The sequence below is a fragment of the Xenopus laevis genome, chromosome 2L (genome assembly GCF_017654675.1).
Source record: "Xenopus laevis strain J_2021 chromosome 2L, Xenopus_laevis_v10.1, whole genome shotgun sequence".
Lineage (NCBI taxonomy): Eukaryota > Metazoa > Chordata > Amphibia > Anura > Pipidae > Xenopus > Xenopus laevis.
This window is the reverse complement of record NC_054373.1, coordinates 126,917,228-126,935,294: the sequence shown is the minus strand read 5'-3', so window position 1 is coordinate 126,935,294 and position 18,067 is coordinate 126,917,228. Positions and strand designations below refer to the sequence as shown.

General features: G+C 35.1%; 1 protein-coding gene and 1 long non-coding RNA gene across 2 annotated transcripts in view; one reads left to right on the top strand and one right to left on the bottom strand.

The window, feature by feature from the left end:
* Positions 1-18,067, top strand: part of LOC108708480 (heparan-sulfate 6-O-sulfotransferase 3) — a 282,117-nt gene that overhangs the window by 199,412 nt on the left and 64,638 nt on the right. The window lies entirely within an intron of this gene.
* The window catches only part of LOC108708481, a 56,867-nt gene that overhangs the window by 24,657 nt on the left and 14,143 nt on the right, over positions 1-18,067 (bottom strand). Inside the window, exon 2 of the long non-coding RNA XR_001934470.2 lies at positions 14,150-14,216. This is a non-coding gene — a long non-coding RNA (uncharacterized LOC108708481). The remainder of the gene's footprint in view (positions 1-14,149; positions 14,217-18,067) is intronic.

Sequence of the window (18,067 nt, the reverse complement as noted above, 5' to 3'; positions counted from 1 at the left end):
TCTCATTTTCACTCATTTAGCCTATACAAATTATATATTTTATTTAGATATTGTTATCTTAGAATCTTTTTTTTACAATGTTATTTATTTTCTTTTACTGGGTGAATATAAATATATATAATTTATAGCTGTGCTTCACTAGACCCTCCACCTCAAATGAAAACAAAAAATTAAATAAATATTTCTCAAAATTGATCCTACATTGTCCCCATGAGTTCTAATTGTTTTTTACATTGCTCAAAGGGTATGCAACCCTTTCTTCAAATGATACTATTCTACTTAAACTATACTACTATAAGACGTATTAGAAAGTAAATTCAGCAACTTAACTGTGAAAATCATTTCAACACCTCATTATCCAAACACAGCAAATTTGAATTTATTTTATGATACACATAATCAGTGACCTCAGATCTTCCAGCCAATGACCAACAATAGGGAACTGCTGGTAAGCATCATAATATAGATGTGCTAAACATAAATCAAATTATAACGTGTAATTTAAAAACTTCTTGCAGCAAAATGTCAAACCTGATTTAATTCTTCTAACAAGTGTCTGGAATTGCCATGATATTGCCTGTGTGTATGTTCGTTTATATGGAGTGCATGAGACATTGCTTTTCCTGTTTGCAGTTAATGTAGAAGATAATGATGTGTGTCATAACTATAGGGTATAATTCCTGGCATAAAATGCATCTGACAGGTTTCAGATTTACAGTGCCCTGCAGCAACGCTACATACAAATAACCACAGAAACTGGATGTGACCTTGGCAGGATTTGCTTCACACAGTGTTTAATTCTTGTTTTATAACTGACATTAAGGAAAATAAAATACTTGTGTTTTCCAGTGTATCATTATCTTGGACACTAATCTCTTTTTTTGTATAATTTGAGTTACATATACAGAGCTCCTTGATGATTATATATATGTATGACATAAAGTATTTTCCATTAGCGGCACCATAAGGTGAAGTTTGCAGATTGAGTGGATATTGATATTTCTAGAGTTAACCTTTCTCAATCCCCCATGATCATATAATCTGTCTTCTGTAAGCAATGCTATCCAAGTGCCTATTAAAAAGAATTACAGTGCATTTCTTTCGGGTGGACTGCTTCAGACTTGGTATCCATGAAAGCACTTATGCTACTACCCAATATGCTCTATTGAGATGCATTTTTTTCAGTAAAAACTATTCATAATTACCCATTCTAATAGTAAATATAGTTTAGAAGAAAACATATGTATGTGCTCTAGGGTTAAATAAAGGCAGAATAGCTTAAAGGGAAAATATACTCTCTTTTTGACATGAGCTAATTGGACTTAAACACTTTCAAATGTCAATATATTTTTTTCCCCAAAGAAAGTAGAGGGACATCAATACATACGTTTAAAATAGAACATGGTGATGGAAGGGTTGCATCACTCTGTGAGCCCAAAAGGGGGGAAACTGGCCATTTGATCACTAAGGCAGACTATAGTGGGTTTCTTGCTATCTGTGGAATTAGATATGTCTGTGGAAAAGAACTGTGCTACCAGTGAACTCTGATGCCCTGAATCTGCAACGAGGGGTAAGTAAAGTGTTGGGGGCATTTACCCAGGGTAACAGCTAGGCTGGGGAGGAGCATGGAGGGGGCTCTATGTAGGGTAGGGGGGTAAGGGATTTTAATAAAAAGGGTTTGGTTCTCCTATAAGGGGGCCAGTCAGGGCTAAAACCTTCACTGGGGTCCAGTAAGATAGAGTATTTCCTTTGGGTACAGAGGCAAGTCTTAAAGGGGACCTGTCACCCAAAAAAATTATTCAAAATCCTATTTTATCAGATTCGTCAAGGAAAAAATACTTTAATTACGCTATATAAATTATTTGAATCTTGTTTCCTTCAGTCTGGGATTTCAAAATTATAACAAGCAGGCAGAAGCCATTTTGTGGACACTGTTATTAAGACAAGCCTTGCATCATCTCAGAATTTTGTTTGTGCACCAGAATGGGGGACCCGATGTCCATCCCCATGCCCTGACTACACAGTTATATGGTAAAGAGAACAGGGGGAATGTGGGGAGAGCAGTGACATCTAAGAAGTGCTGAACTGAAAGTGAAAGTAATTGTCTGCCCCGCCTCTATGCCACGGGCATAGAGGAGGGGCAGACAATATTTGATTGACAGCTGAGATTTTTAAATGAGCTTACAACAGCTATGAATGCTTTAATAAAAAATAGAAATTGGATTTCATGTTTAATTTGAAAAGGACTTAAATGGAAAAAATGCATATGATGCATATGATCTGTTTTTTCATTTTTTCCAATTCTGCTTTTAAGCAGAAGTAAATATGATTTTATAGAGCCATGTCAAATCTAATGCAGATTTGGTTCAGACTAGCACAACTTTGGCCAGGGATGATTCTAAGGTAGGAACCATAAATTTGGCTCTTAAAGTTACCAGGGGCAGTGTGACTTAATAGATGAACATTCTTGGTGCTCGATGTTCATACAATTTTGGTGATAATGTTTGTAATGTGTTGCCCAGTCTCATAAAGGGATTATAATTTCTGCTGGGATTGGGGGGTGAGGAGCATGGGTATTGTACACAAAGTAATCAAGGCGCAGGCCCATAGCCAGTGTCAGACTGGTCCACCGTGATACCAGGAAAACTCCCGGTGGACCCAGGTGTCAGGGGGCCCTTGTGCTGCTAAAGATTTGGGGGTAAATTTATCAAAGAGTGAAGTTAATAGTGAAGTTCCGCCACTAGAGTGAAATTCCGCCACTCTCTATTCATTTCTATGGGATTTTTATATAGAAATGAATTGAGAGCTGCGGAATTTCACTCTAGTGGCAGAACTTCACTCTTTGATAAATTTATCCCATAATCTATCTCCTGGCCATCTGCTGGGGCATTTTTTATTTTTATTTGATTATTTTTTTTATTTATTCACCTGGGGTGAATGTACAGTGTATATATATATATATATATATATATATATATATATATATATATATATATATATATATATATATATATATATAGATACACTCCTGGCTAAAGTCTTGCAAGGATGCTGCTAGAAATGTAATGAATCACTTTTTTCCGCTCACAATACTAACTGGCCAAATAAATCAGTGCAATCAATATTTTGATGGGTTAGACAGTCAATGAGTTCAGGCAGACGGGTGGGCAGCATTTGTTGGCTGGGCTGTCTCAAACACACAAAATTCTAAGGGGCCTAAAGCAAGTGCAGTGGGGCGCACTAGGTGTTGGGCCTACCAGTTGTTTTTTTCTGTTAACCCAGTGGGAGGATACAATATTTTAAACTAATGTTTATGCACAATTTTGCCTCCAGCTACACAGTAGTGCCTACATATTACTACACATATATCATATCTGCATCGACAATGACATGACCAGCATTTCCTGCCTTTCCTGATTTGTGATTGGAACACTACAGAATGCCAATTTATAGTGATCAACTGTTGGTTTAAGTCAAAACTTTTCGCTGATTTAAGTCAAACTTCGACAACTTTGAATATTGCTTCTTAAATATTCTAGAGTATTAAAAATACAATTTGCTGACTAGAAAATGTACAGAAATAAAAATAGAGTCTGTGATTATGCTGAGACTTGTATCGCACATGTTTAAACTCAGCAAAAATAAATATGGGAGTTATTAAAAAATGTAATAAAATGTGCAAAGAGCTTCATTTTAATCTACCAAGTTGAAGAAGCGAGAATACACCTTATCTAAAAACTGTACACAGTATATTAGCTTATATGTGAAGAACTATATGAGAATTAGGTGGGTTATATTGGAGTGAAACAAGACAAAATTGTGTCACATAACAGATCCTACAACTAGGTTTCTGGACTTATAGTTAGACCAGTTAAAGGGGAACCGTCTCCCAAAAACATATTCAAAATCCTTTTATCACATTAGTCAAGCAAAATGTACTTTAATTACACTATATAAATTATTTGAATCTTGTTTCCTTCAGTCTCGGAAATTAATAATTATAGCAAGCAGGCAGGAGACATTTTGCAAGTCTTGCATCATACCAGAATCTTGTTTGTGCACCCGAATGGGGGACCTGATGTCCATCCCCATGTCTTAGATACACAATTAAACAGTGAAGAGGAAACGGGGGAATGTTGGGAGGGCAGTGACATCTAGGAAGTGCTGAATGGAAAGTGAAAGTAATTGTCTGCCCCGCCTCTATGACTAAGGCATAGAGGCGGGGCAGACAATATTTGATTGACAGCTGAGATTTTTAAATGAGCTTACAACAGCTATGAATGCTTTAGTAAAAAATAGAAATTGGATTTCATGTTTAATTTGAAAAGGACTTTTATCATACAGATTGTTGTGTCTGGGTGACAAGTCCACTTTAACCGTGGTATTAAACGGCTGTAGCTCTTAAAGAAACAGTAACACCAAAAAATGAAAGTCATTAAAATATAAAGTTTTGTTGCCCTGCATTGAATATTGCACTGCTTTCTTCAGAAACAATACTATAGTTTGTATAAATTAGTTGTTGTGTAAGCATGGGGGCAGCCTTTCATAGCTTGAAAGGATGAAAAGGCTAAATGAAAATGAAAAAGGTTAAATAGCAAATAACAGATAAACTGTAGAATACAATGGTGTTTTACTGAGGTTATCTGGTATCTACTATGTAACCTGTGCTTGTTCTCTGCTTTCAGCTTTGAATGTCTGGTCCCATGTCTACACAGCAGTTTGTTTATATACTACAGTAGTCTTTTTAAAGCTAAAACACCAGTTTTGCCAGTGCAGGGCAATGGAACATCATATTATTTTACATATTTACATTATTTTAAAACACTTAATTTTATTATTTTACTGTCCCTTTAAAGTCTAGATATATTGCCTCATAAATGTCTTTCACTGGTGTTATTTTGCCTTTTTCTTAGGTGTCAATTTTGAATGTAGATTGTGATGAAGCTGTCAGTAGGAACAAGATAAGGTTCATCTCAGGGTTATCATATTTACTCTGAAATCATTAAAGAGGACACTCGTGCTGTTTAATATAATTTTACTGAAGTCAAAAGGGTTGGTACTGCAATAATAAAAAGAGCTTTTAATGCAGTTTTAAAGCTGAATCTAGTAAGCCATCCTTTATAAGCACTGCTGTCCTATTCACACAGCTATTTATAGTTGCTCTCTCTTTGCCTATTGAAATTTGAAAAAACTTGTCAAAGTCCATTTTAGTAAAACAAGCTTGGTTTCTCAGTATTCCAAGAATACACAAAAGAAATGTTATATAAAACAACAGAATTTATATATAAAAGTAAGTTTAAGCACAGGGCGCAGGAGAGTGCAAAGCATGCAACTGAAGGCCGTTTGTCATAGCAAAGTAACTTTCCCATATTTATTAACTAAATGTTTTTTACCTTAATTGTAAATGTAATTGAAAGCAGCATTTGTTTACCCCTTGCAATGCTTCAGGAGTCAGTACAGGTATGGGACCTGTTATCCAGAATACTCGGGACCTGGGGTCTAAAGGATAACGGATTTTTCTGTAATTTGGAAAACCAAATAGGCTGGTTTTGCTTTCAATAAGGATTAATTATATCATCGTTTGGACTATGTACAAGGTACTGATTTATTAATACACAGAAAAAGGGAATACAAACATTTGGATTAACTGGATAAAATGGAGTTTATGGGAGATGGCCATTCCATAATTCGGGGCTTTCTGGATAACGGGTTTCTGGATAACGGATCCCATACCTGTACCTGAAGAACAGACAATGTAAACAGTCAGACACGCAGTGCTTTCAAATAACTTTAAAACTATTGAAAGATTTAAATGTATATAAGATATTTTCCTTAGAACTATGTTACATTACAAAATGAATTTATTGTTGTGCAAAGTTTGTCTGGTGATTGGGCACTACATTTAAACTATTGCTGGCAACACGTCCTATTTTTATGAAAAAAAAAAAGAATGAAAAAAGCAATGAGTTCTGTAGAGAGCTAGATATGGTATCTGACCATTGTGTACTACATAACAAATGCTGTGTAAATGTGTGATTTCCCAATTACTTGAATGGCTTCCTCCCACAACTACACAACAGCTTGTTTATGTATGTATATGTAATAGTACAGCTATGGGATCTATTATCCAGAAACACGTTATCCAGAAAGCTCAAAATTACTGAAAGATCATCTCCCATAGACTCCATTTTATACAAATAATCCAAATTATCAAAAATTTGGATTAGTTGAAGATCCAAATTTGGGAAAGATCCACTTTTCAGGGGCAGAAGTCCCTGAAGTTCTTGACATTGTGATCTGCTCTGGATAATCCAATAAAGTCAAGTTTTCACAGCAACAATTTGATGAAACCAAGTTTTCAGAGCAGCATACGATACGAATTTTGTCACTCTGATATATCAGATAAAAATATTTATAAACAAGTTCAATTTGTGGGAGGGAGTTAGAGTCGAAGTTTTAGTAAATCAGCCCCAGAACTTAGGGGCCTATTTATCAAAGGTCAGTTTTAGAGCTTTTTGAAACCACATCTAATGTCACAATGAATGTGAATGAATGACATTTATTTAAAAATCCAAATTTAAAAAAGTACTAATGGAAAATTATACTGAATGATTTGATGAAAAATACCTTGAAAACCTCTAAAGGTTCGATGTTTTTCTGACAATTCCTATAGAAAATTTTATTAAAGTGGTCCAAAATGATCAGCCCAGCTCCCATTGACTTCTATAGGACCTCGACAACTTTTACCTGGCAAAGTTATATATATTAGTGGTTTTTAGTGGTTTTACACTTAGGGGGTTATTTATTAAAGTTTTTTTGAAGTTTTATTGAAGTTTTTTTTTACTAGAAAATCTGAATTTTTAGCAGAGTAAAAAAACTAAATTCTTTCGAGATTTATTATACCCCAAGGATGGAAAAGGTCCAAATCAGAAAAACTGGCATCTCAGACCTACAGAACCAAGGTTGTGTACTGTATAAGTCAATGGGAGAGGTCCCTATCCTATTTGGAAGTTTCTGTGGTCTGGGCTGGAATTACCCCGAAAACTATTAATGACTATTCAGGCAAAAAGCTGAAAATTAGGGCTTTTTGGAAGGCCCAAAAAAAACGAGCAATTCAGGAAAAAACTCAGAAAAAATCATACGATTCGGATTTTTGCTTGATTTTTTGGTGTTTGTCCCTGATCCAATTAAAGCGCGCTTTTTTAATAATAAATAAGCTCCAATCATGGATTCTAGTTTGGTCGGGGCCTTTTTAAATTAAAATAGTCAGAAAAATGTGGATTTTGATAAATAAGGCATTTAAAAAAATCTAACATTTTTAGAGCTTTATTCTGATATGTTATGTTGTAAGTGTTTATGCTGAGTTCTATAAAGCAACTAAGTTACTGTTCACACAGAAGTTGGTGTGTCTGTCCTCACTTACAGAGAAGCTGCACATACAGTTCAGATCAGCTCTCTGCTAACACTTTGGATAAGTCACTGCTATGGTGCAACCATTTTAGTTTTCCTTTGATGTACCTTTTTATGCCATTGCCATAGCTGTAACTAAATACCCATATACCTTTATGTGAACATTTGGCTCGGATGCCCCCTGATGTCACAGTATTTAAGGACATTATTATCACATCTTTTTCTATTAAAAGGAGTTCTAGGATATGTTATTCCATGGTATACTTTTGGTATATTACACAGGCGGCTTCTGACATTCACTGCTCAAATGTTCAGCATATACTCATTTTTGAGTTATGATTTTGCTGTAAATCACATCAAAGGGTTCAATTTTCTTTTGTGCATAGTAGTCTATAGAGTTTTTTATTTTGTGGGAATACATTTAAATAAAGTTTATTTATCTCACATGAGCTTCTGCTCTGCAAAGGCAGCATGCTAAATACTTTCAGAATTGAAATAATCAGTGGGACAGGTCAGCTTCATATGGCAATATGCAATTGATCTTTATTTTAATTTGAATAATTTGTTTTTCTTTCTTCTTGCCTCCAGTCTGAAATCTAAACTATCTGGTTATTGGAGTCACACATATGATCATTGGGCTATATTTTTATTTGTTGTCAGTATATTCAGACCCTCATCAGTTCATTTTCCAGTCTCAACTGGATTGGAGACCTGCAGGATTAGAGAACAAAATAGGGAAGCAATTAAAAAAACAATCCCACATTTTGAGAAAATAAATAACACTTGCAAATTAGGCAGAATATCACCTAATAATTAAAAGTTTATTCCAAGAAAATGCTGATTTAACAATGTTTTATGAAAACCTCTGGGTTAGAAACAAATTTAAGCATTTATTTTAGTTAGACGTCTAATTAAGATCATAGCAACAAGAAAAATAATGAAATTTTTATAGGCCCATGGTATGTCTCATTTGAGTTGGACTGACCCTAAGTTCATGCTTTTATCCTTATATCACGCAGAGCAGTCCTTTTTGCCACAGTTTCTCTGTATGAGCAAATTGTTCAGTTTCAGAGTTCTCATAATTAAAAGCCTTGCTATAGATATTACAAATATAAATCCCATTTGTTGGAGAATATATAATGACTTACATAGGAGCTGACTAACCTTTGGCATTCTGCAGTTGGAATTGTGGTGTCATCCATGTTTATAAAATGTTTTAAATTATAACACCCTAAGGAGCAGCCCCTTGGCTACATTGCCTGGCTTAGTCAAGATACTTTTCATTTTTAATTTTATTGCAGAGCTTATATTCCAGTTACTTTTCTAATCTTTTAAAAATAGCCAGTATATTGTATGTAAAGATATATGTATGCAGAATTGGCTATTATCATCTAAACCTCATCATCAATATATGGATGTTCTTTAGACTGTATCATTATCAGTTTATTACAGTAACCTAGTCACTGCATATACAGTAAAAACTTGATGCAAAATACATTGCTATGCTAGGTAGGGACACCCATTCTCCACACTATCTAGAGCATCCATTTACAGATCGATTTGCATGGTGTTATCAGATTCCACTCACCTTTATTAGCACATATGTTTTATTACTGGACCCTAAGAAGAGCATTATTGATATTAATCATTCAAATTTGACCCCTTTAGTCAGTGTTGGACTGGGATGCCGAGGCCCACCAGGAAACCTTAGACCGTGGGCCCACCAGGAAACCTGAGACTGTGGGCCCACTTTCCAAACAATTATTCCTCCTTTCCTCACTCAACCTCTTTATTCTGCTAGTCTTTCATACCTACGTACTATTGTCTTCCATTATTAAGCATTTTTTCCCATAAAGAAATAGTGAATGACCATGAAATAGGCTAAATCATTAAAAGCAAAAGGGCCCATTGATGCCTGGGCCAACCGGAAGTTTTCATGGTATACCAGTGGGCCAGTCCGACACTGCCTTTAGTGTTCATACTCTCATACTCATTTGCTCTCTGTATCTTATACCCTAAGTTGAAAATCCAGCATTGCAGAGAAATCCAGATTTGCAGTGCCTACAAGTTAGGGACAGGTATTCCTATATGCCCCTCCCCCCCACACATAAATACAGTGCTTCCAAACACAGCCATCCATTTTGGAGCAGAAGGACCATTGTCTTTGGACATTCCCCCATGGGGTAGGCTACAATGAGAATAAAACATGATGGCGTTTGCCTACTTTTTACAATTAATACCCTGTCTCTTGCCTAATAAACACTTCTTTTATTCTCTTAAAAGTTTGCTGATTGCTGTGAAGATATTTGCTAGTTGTATGAACTTTTAGAACACAAAAATATGAATAGAAGAATATAGAAAAGTATGGAAAAGTCATCAATAGATTCTTAATTTTTTTTCTCTTGGCTACCAGAAAGGAAGTTACATTCTTCATGGCATTGTGTCCAGCTTTTTTATGAAGTCACTTAGTGTATTTTACACTACTGAATGAGCACAGCAGTGTTTGCTGATTTTTTTTTTTGAAATGCCATCTGGCTAGTTTAAGGATTTATGTATTGCTTGTGTGGTAGCCATGCTTCCTATTACTGCCAATGTTTACCCATCTTGTTCCCCCCTGCAGCTAATCATTGGATTCCCCAGGATAGCAGCTGCTTTGTTTTATGAACCCTCCGTTTCTAATTAACAGTTAACAGTTTGTTTTTCTTTACACAAAGTTCAATCAGCAGCCGTTTTACATTTCAGTATTACCTACAACCATGTTTTAGTATGCCCTCTCATTCACATATAGCAATTATTTAGGAGTGTACACAACTTGCAATTACATTTATGATGACTCAATAATTATTATTAAATGATGAGGAGTTTTATCTGTATTTTGTTAATTAATTGTATTCATTTCAGAGTTTGGGTTGGCCCCAGTACTGGCAGACAATGGACCTGCAATTTGGCTAGTGTCCTATTCTTTTAAAGTGTGGCACGGCACATGATTTCCAAATCGCAAATATGATCTCTAAATATCTAATAATGCTATTATTATCATGCATTATTAGTATAACTATAGACAGGGCCGCCATCTGTGGGAAACAGGGGGGACAGTTGTCCTGGGCCCACTGGGTTTTGTGTCTTAGTGGGGCCCGATGATGCTTCACTTACTTGATTAGCCAGGTCCCCTTGCTGACAGCCTGCTGCAAGCTTTAGAAGAGAGGACTGGAGCTCTGGTGCCAGCATGATTTTGCTCCTATTCAGTTCGAGATATGGGGTGGGACTTGGGGGCGATTGGGGACCAGGGGCCCTACAAAATCTTACCCCTAATATTGAAGCAGACATATATTGGGCAGTTACACCCTGTTCTTTGGTTTGAGGATCTACATGCATTTCCTTGTAGCATAGAGGAATCAAAGTTTTGTTGGTTTTTTAAATGACTAGAACTGAGAAGCAGGTTGTGTTTATAGCTAGGCTGGAGTAATCTGAATCCACATAGCAGATACACCATAAGGTTGAATGCCATTGTCAAAATATGGTATTTCTTAACCACGATTCCAATTTAATTGCAAACATAATTATTTGACTATGCCATTTGCAGTCATCATTTATTTCTGCTCTCCCGAAATGAGAAAGTTTTTTTTCCCTTAAGACTTGCCAAGATCGTTTTTTCCTCAGCAAAACATTTTGAAGTGATGAAAGAGTCTTTAGTACTTACTGAAATGCCCTTTGGCCTATGTCATCTTTCCTGTCATCATATTAGTTTCTGCTAGATGCTTCAAATGCCTTAAAGCAAAACTAACAAATATTAATTTTTTTCCATATAAAAATGCATTTTCAAAAACACACATCTAGATATATATACGGGAATAGATACAGTATATAACTATATAAAATTACTTTTACAGTAGAACATTACAGGTTTGGCTTTTGAGTAAAATGCATCGATTCAGAAAAGAAAAGCAAGCCTTTTAAATGCATTTATATATTTACAAGGAGCTTTCTGATCATATAAAGAAAATAAGACTATAAGGGCCATTATTATAACCTTAGTATTTAGTTGTGGATTTAGTGACAGATAAATATACAGATTAAACTTCAAGATGAATTGAGAGTGTGAAAACAAAATGTTGCTGGTGTTAATACATTATAAAGGTCCAAGAATCGGGCTATTTCCAATTTAGGAAGCAATTTTATCTGTATTTCCTTTCTTCTGGTTCAACTTCAATAGGGATTTAGTTGAGTGAAAGTTTTAACTTGATGGACATATGCACGTTTTTCAAACTGAATTACTGTGTACTCTGTGTTACCATGGCATGACTATCATTTGTAGTGCACTTTAAACTATGTGGATTTTTGGGTCTCTATCTATGACCTGTATATCTATATACTAGAAAATGAAACAACAGAAAAAAAAAACATTGCAAAATATTTAAGCATTAAAATAAAAATTAAACAAAAATACTTCTTTTTTTTTCAATTTGTTTTTTATTGAAGCCTAGGGCTTTGTTGGCTCTGGTTATTTGTTGGGCATCCTTAAGTTTGCTAAATAGGTTGGAACTTTTGTTTGGTCAGCGAATGCCAGTACCCAAGGTTTCGATTATTGGGCACAGCCACATGCAATGTATTAGAGACATCAGCTGCTGAACATCTCAAACACGATGGACTGGCCAGTAATCTCATTATGAAACTTCTTAGTGAGGTCAGCTAGGATTGGTGTAGTATTTGCAAGGTCATAATCTGGTATTGACTGGATGGTATTAAGTGCATAGAATGAGAATGAAGTTTCACAATATCTGTTGTTGAGGTTTCTGAAATTATGTCAGTCCATTTTCCAAAAGAGGTGTCATTTTACAAAAATATTCCTTAAAATATTTTTAGATCATCCACCTCTATTTACCATGGTGATTTTAGTTCCATTTTGTAATGGCTTTGTTTGGTTTTGTATAGAGAATTAGATAATAAATTGATAATTTTGTATGTTTTTTTTTTTACTGCTAAGCATTATAATTATTATTTACATAGCACATATTGTTCAGTACTTTACAAAAATGATGTATGCATAGTAACAGGACAGGATGGGATCTGTTATCTGGAATGCTGGGATTTTCCTAAAAAGGAGTGTTTCTGTCATTTGGATTACCTTAATTTAAGTCTACCTAACAACATTTAAACATTAGATATTCCCAATAGGATTGTTTGCCTGATATGGATTTGTACAGCTTAGTAAGGATCAAGTACAAGGTTCTGTTTTATCATTACAGAGAAAAGGAATTAATTTTCTGCTTTAAACAGGATCTATGGGAAATGGCCTTTCATAATTCAGAGTTTTCCGAATATCATTTATCTGAATAAGAGATCCCATTCCTATATTGATATACGGTACACAAAACATTTAGTTAAACATACACTTATGCATCACTTATGATGAAAGTTGTGAAACGCAAAAATCTGTTTTTGTACTGTGCACCAGATATTACCATCTTGCGCCAATATGTATTTGTAGAACTGCAGTCACTCTTTGCAGGTCCCCAATGTTGGAGCCAGCAAAACACTAATGGGGGAATGTAATAAAAACTATTTGCAATGTGAAAAGTTTGCGCCAATGTGCAGTGAATGTAATAAAACTTCTTACTGAAAAAGTTGTTAGGTTTGCTCCCAAAGATTACGACACCTTCCAACACTTCGTAAAAGTGCATAATTAAAATTCAATTCAATCCAATAACAGTTTAAGGAAGATTATTACATTGTGAGATGTGAATTTTTATTCTTATTGGTGCAAATTGTTTTTTCTTTTTGCAACTTTTATTACATTCCCCATAACTGTTCCTGTTAAGTATTGTGAATTCATTCTCTTACCTAGATGACTGCATACACAGACTCATCATGCTAAGCTAAAAGTGTCAGACTTGGTTTCACCAGTCCATGATACCTTTTTCTATTCTGCAAGAGTTCAATTCTTGTGCTTCTTAGCTCAAGCAAGCCTCTTAACCCTCTTTTGTTGCCCTACTAGAAGTTTACAAGCTGCTACATGACCCTTCATCCCTGTTTTCATGCACATTTGAAGCGAACACTTTCTTATGTTTGCAGTCATCCAACCATGCCTTGAAATTTGGCAAGGTCAGTCTGTTATGCAGGCTAGTGACCCTTATGTACTTGTTGTCTGATCTTTTGTTGATCTAGGTCTGTCAGACTTTTTACTGTCATTGTTCTTCCATGATAGTGTTTGAACGTCAAATTGTAAGCCAAATTGTACTCTATCTCTAATCAGATTTAGATCTAACACAATTACATTCATCAAATCATATTTACATTGAGCAAATAATTATTCACATTCAGTGAAGAAATGATGGCCCTCTTTTGTGCCCCGGTAAATTCATAGGCAAAGTGATCCTGATGCAAATGAACATTTGTCACTATCAGAATGCTTATGTCTTTGTGGCTTTTAATAATATACCCCCCTTTTATAATATACCCCCCGTTTAGACATGAGCTCATTCTAGTTGGACCTGTGTAGAAAAAATGCTTATACACTATCTAAACTGTCATACATACATTTACATTGTTTTCTTTAACACAGACATACTTGAATCCATAAATTAAAATGAAACCATGATAGTCTGTCTATGATTGCAGGGACCAATCTCACACAACCCTTAGACTCACCGTGTAATACAACCCCTTCCATACATTTTTTCTGTTGTGATGGATTCTGGGGCTGCTTTTCATAATGGGTGGTGCACAGGTTTATATTTACCCTTAAATCCTTCATCTGCTGGGACCCTCTTCTTCCTGCTTTTTAATCCAGGCTCCTGAAAGAGTTTCTATCATTTTATCATTACAGGGGGAAAAAACAAAAGAGGAAAACTCGTGAAATTTGCCTAATGTAGGTTGCACGTATTTCCAAACAATGATGATGATTCTTTTTTTAATTGCTGACTTTATTGTCAATAAAGCTTTTTTAAAATTGAAACTACATTTTTACATTTTTCGGGGGATCAGAAAAAATTTTGTAAAGTCCGGGAAAATGTAAAGTCAGGGAAATGTATTATGCATTATATATAAAATGAGGGAGAATTAAAATCAGGGTATGCTAAATTGAGGTTTTACTGTATAGTACCCTGAAATCATTGAAGATTATTTTGATAAGATTATTTTGATAATTTTGAGGAGATGCTTTATCTTACCTCCAGGGACTAAAGATTTTCTGGCTGCATATATTTCAACATACCCCTAAGCACAACATAGAGTTCACACTGATCTATTCTTCAAAAAAATTGCAAATGATGTGATTTTCTTTACAGAACCTCAGTCCCTATAAGTAGGCAATGACTCATGTAATTATTATCTGCGTTGCTTCCAGAATACATATTCCTCAGCAAGCAGATCTTTCTGTTATGTTATCGGTTATCTCAAAGACCAGTGAGGCTATAAAAAATATCTATTTTTTACTTCCATTTTAGTCATTATGAACTTGAAGGATGAATTGTATGTCTACTCAGTGAAAGAAATAACAGACTAAATTAGCAGGTATATAGTATACATTTTATTGAGCTACAAATGAGTATCCCAAAGTCACCTAGTCCTAAAGAAGTTCAAATCTGAAAGTAAAGAGCCATGGTGCAGAGTGCGAAAAAAAGGATACATTGACAACAATTCATATTTAATTGGCCAAGTAAGACCATAGGCCCCTTCATGCATGCCTCTAACTTTCACAACATTTTTGAGCTGCATAAAGAAGCATCTGTGGACATGAGGAGCATCAGGAATCATGTGCCTAGTAATGTTCCAGGCACAACACAGTTACTTAGCATTGTGACCTGATATTTTGCCTGTGGACAAGCTCATTATTGTGGAATTGGAGGGTCCCTAGATGCTCATATGCCTGAAGGGTCAAGTGGTCAGTCCAAGCAAGTGCATCCCTAAATCAGACAGACTACATATATGTACATATTTCTCTTTAAGTTCCACCCAATAGGGGAACGGGTCTGGGCCAACTGGGGGCCCATGAGGTCCGGGGCCCACCGGGTGTTTTCCTGGTATCTGACCCTGTGATGGACGTGACAACAAAATCACAATCTAAGTGTTGGCACTGTTGTGCATGCCACTATCACAGTTATGTCGGCATTCAGAGCTTTACAATTTGTCTTCATTTGTTTTCAACAGCTCTGTACCTTTCTCATTATTCCCATTATTAACTATTAAAAAGCAAGGTTATGAGGACTCTAAATGCATTATTTTGCACAAAATGATATATTTGTGTGTACAGTAATTTACTCATGGGTGGTATTCCTTCAGCTTTATAAATAGATTTTTAGTAAGTTTTGCAAGCAGGACCCTCTGATTCTATATGGTGCTATATAAATAAGTGATGATAATGATAAATACATGGATGCCAATGTGATATGGAGGTATCTCTTAATGCTATAAAGAATGACAGTTCTGTTCCCCCTCACAGATTATTGATCAAGCTCAATCCTTTTTTTTAATGCTGTAACTCTGTTTTTCTAGTGCAACATTAACCCAAGTAAAATACAAATTTTAGTACTTTTTATTGTACAACAGCATATACTCCTATTTAATTCTGTACAACCTAGCATACCTTATGACTGCCAGTTAAAACATTGCTAATTATATACAGAAGTTATGAAATGGCAATGTTAAAAATCTAGTTAGTTTGCTCCTAAATTGGCTTTGCTTTCAATGTGCTTGGGATTTAATGGCATTCCTACTGATAATAATTCTCTTTTCACAAAGTTAAATTGAAGTTTTGGAGATGGAGAGAGGGGGAAACTGGGGAGAGACAGAATGGTAAAGATTATGCAGAATGTGTAGCATCACTTCTCTGTTTGTGATGAGAATATGATATGAGTTTAACACATCACTTTGTTTATTTGTGGAGCATCCTGCTTGTGGATTTAAAAACTAAATAAAAACAATGTAGATTTTATTTGTTTTAATCCATTTAAAAATCAATGATGTTTACCTAGCATAAGAAATGAATAATCGATGGATAAACAGATTTATCACACACCAATGAGCTGCAGAAGGAGCTGAGATATAACACTGCCCATCTTCCCTTTGTCTGTATCTCTCTCTCTCTTCCAGAAGCATAGGTAGCAATATGTGAAGTCACCAAGGGAAAGATGAATAAAAGAACATAAAAAGAACAGCACAATTCATGTGCCTGCACTGAGCATCCCTTCACTTGAAAAACTGACAATAAACACCACATGAAGGATAAAAAAAAAAGATCTACGGCAGGTCAGGCAGTGTAGTGGAAGGCAGCAGGATGGCAACATTTTTTACTTGTAATCAAATATCCTGTCACTATTTAAATTGTCACAGGCTTTCTATTCAGATCTAATTCACCTGTTTGATATTTTTTCCTGCCGTTACTGCTATAGGCTTATACAGGTATGGGACATGTTATTCAGACCTGGGGTTTCCCGGATAAAGGATCTTTCCCTAATTTGGATCTTTATACCTTAAGTCTACTAGAAGTCTACTGCAAAATCATGTAAACATGAAATAACCCCAAAAGGCTGGTTTTGCTTCCAATAAGGATTCATTATATCTTAGTTGGGATCACGTACAAAGTCATATTTCATTATTACAGAGAAAAAAGGAAATCATTTTTAAAAATCTGGATTATTTGGATAAATTGAGTCTATGGCCTTTCCATAATTCTGAGTTTTCTGGATAACAGTTTCATAAGGCCACACTCTTTGTGCGATGGGAACAAAAAACACTTAAAAAATGCAGACATCTTTATTATGCACTAATTGCCTTCAACCTTCAACCAATCAAACCAGAGTCTTCCCCCTGTCTATCAAAGAAATTAGCAATTGCGAATTTGTTTTTCCTTTATGAAGAACTGTTGTAGCATATGAACTTCTAAATTGTAGACACTATAGTAGAGCTAAACATGTTCTTTATATATTGCTACTTGCGCGCACACCACTGTTCAGTATAAATTTGCTTCTATAATGAAACCACCATTATATAAAACCCCTGGAAAAAAAACGGAAATCATAAAGGCTACAAGCATCTTCAAATGGTTAAAGGGACCTCTGCCACTGACATGACCTTGACAGGTTTTAGCTATAGTATTTTCATATTCAAGCTATTTCTAGCTTTGAGGCATTATACATCTCGAAAAATTCAAGTTTTTTTTTACCCCAAAATTCGAGTTTTTACTGAAAACTACCCTAGAAACTCACACTTTTCGGGAAAAACAGAACTCAACATTTACTAAATAACCCCCTTAGTGACAAGTGTTCCTTCAAGTGATAGATAGATAGATAGATAGATAGATAGATAGATAGATAGATAGATAGATAGATAGATAGATAGATAGATAGATAGATAGAGAGTTACATGTTGTTTCTAAAATATTTACAGGTGACTAGAACTAGAAAGGTTAGTAATGCCAACATGTTTGTTTTCTCTTTATAAATTCAAAAACAGATGTTTATGCCTATGCTGCTAGCAAACTTTGTTTCTTTGATTTAAATGATTTCAAAAGGAATGGATATACTGGTTCTCCTCTACATGTTGTCAGACGTCTATTTGATCTTTTATAATATTTGGCTTCAAACACTTTGTAGTTTCTAAGCTTCTGATATTTAGTTTCACTTAAAAAATATATTTGCACAGAGTACAGAAAACAGAT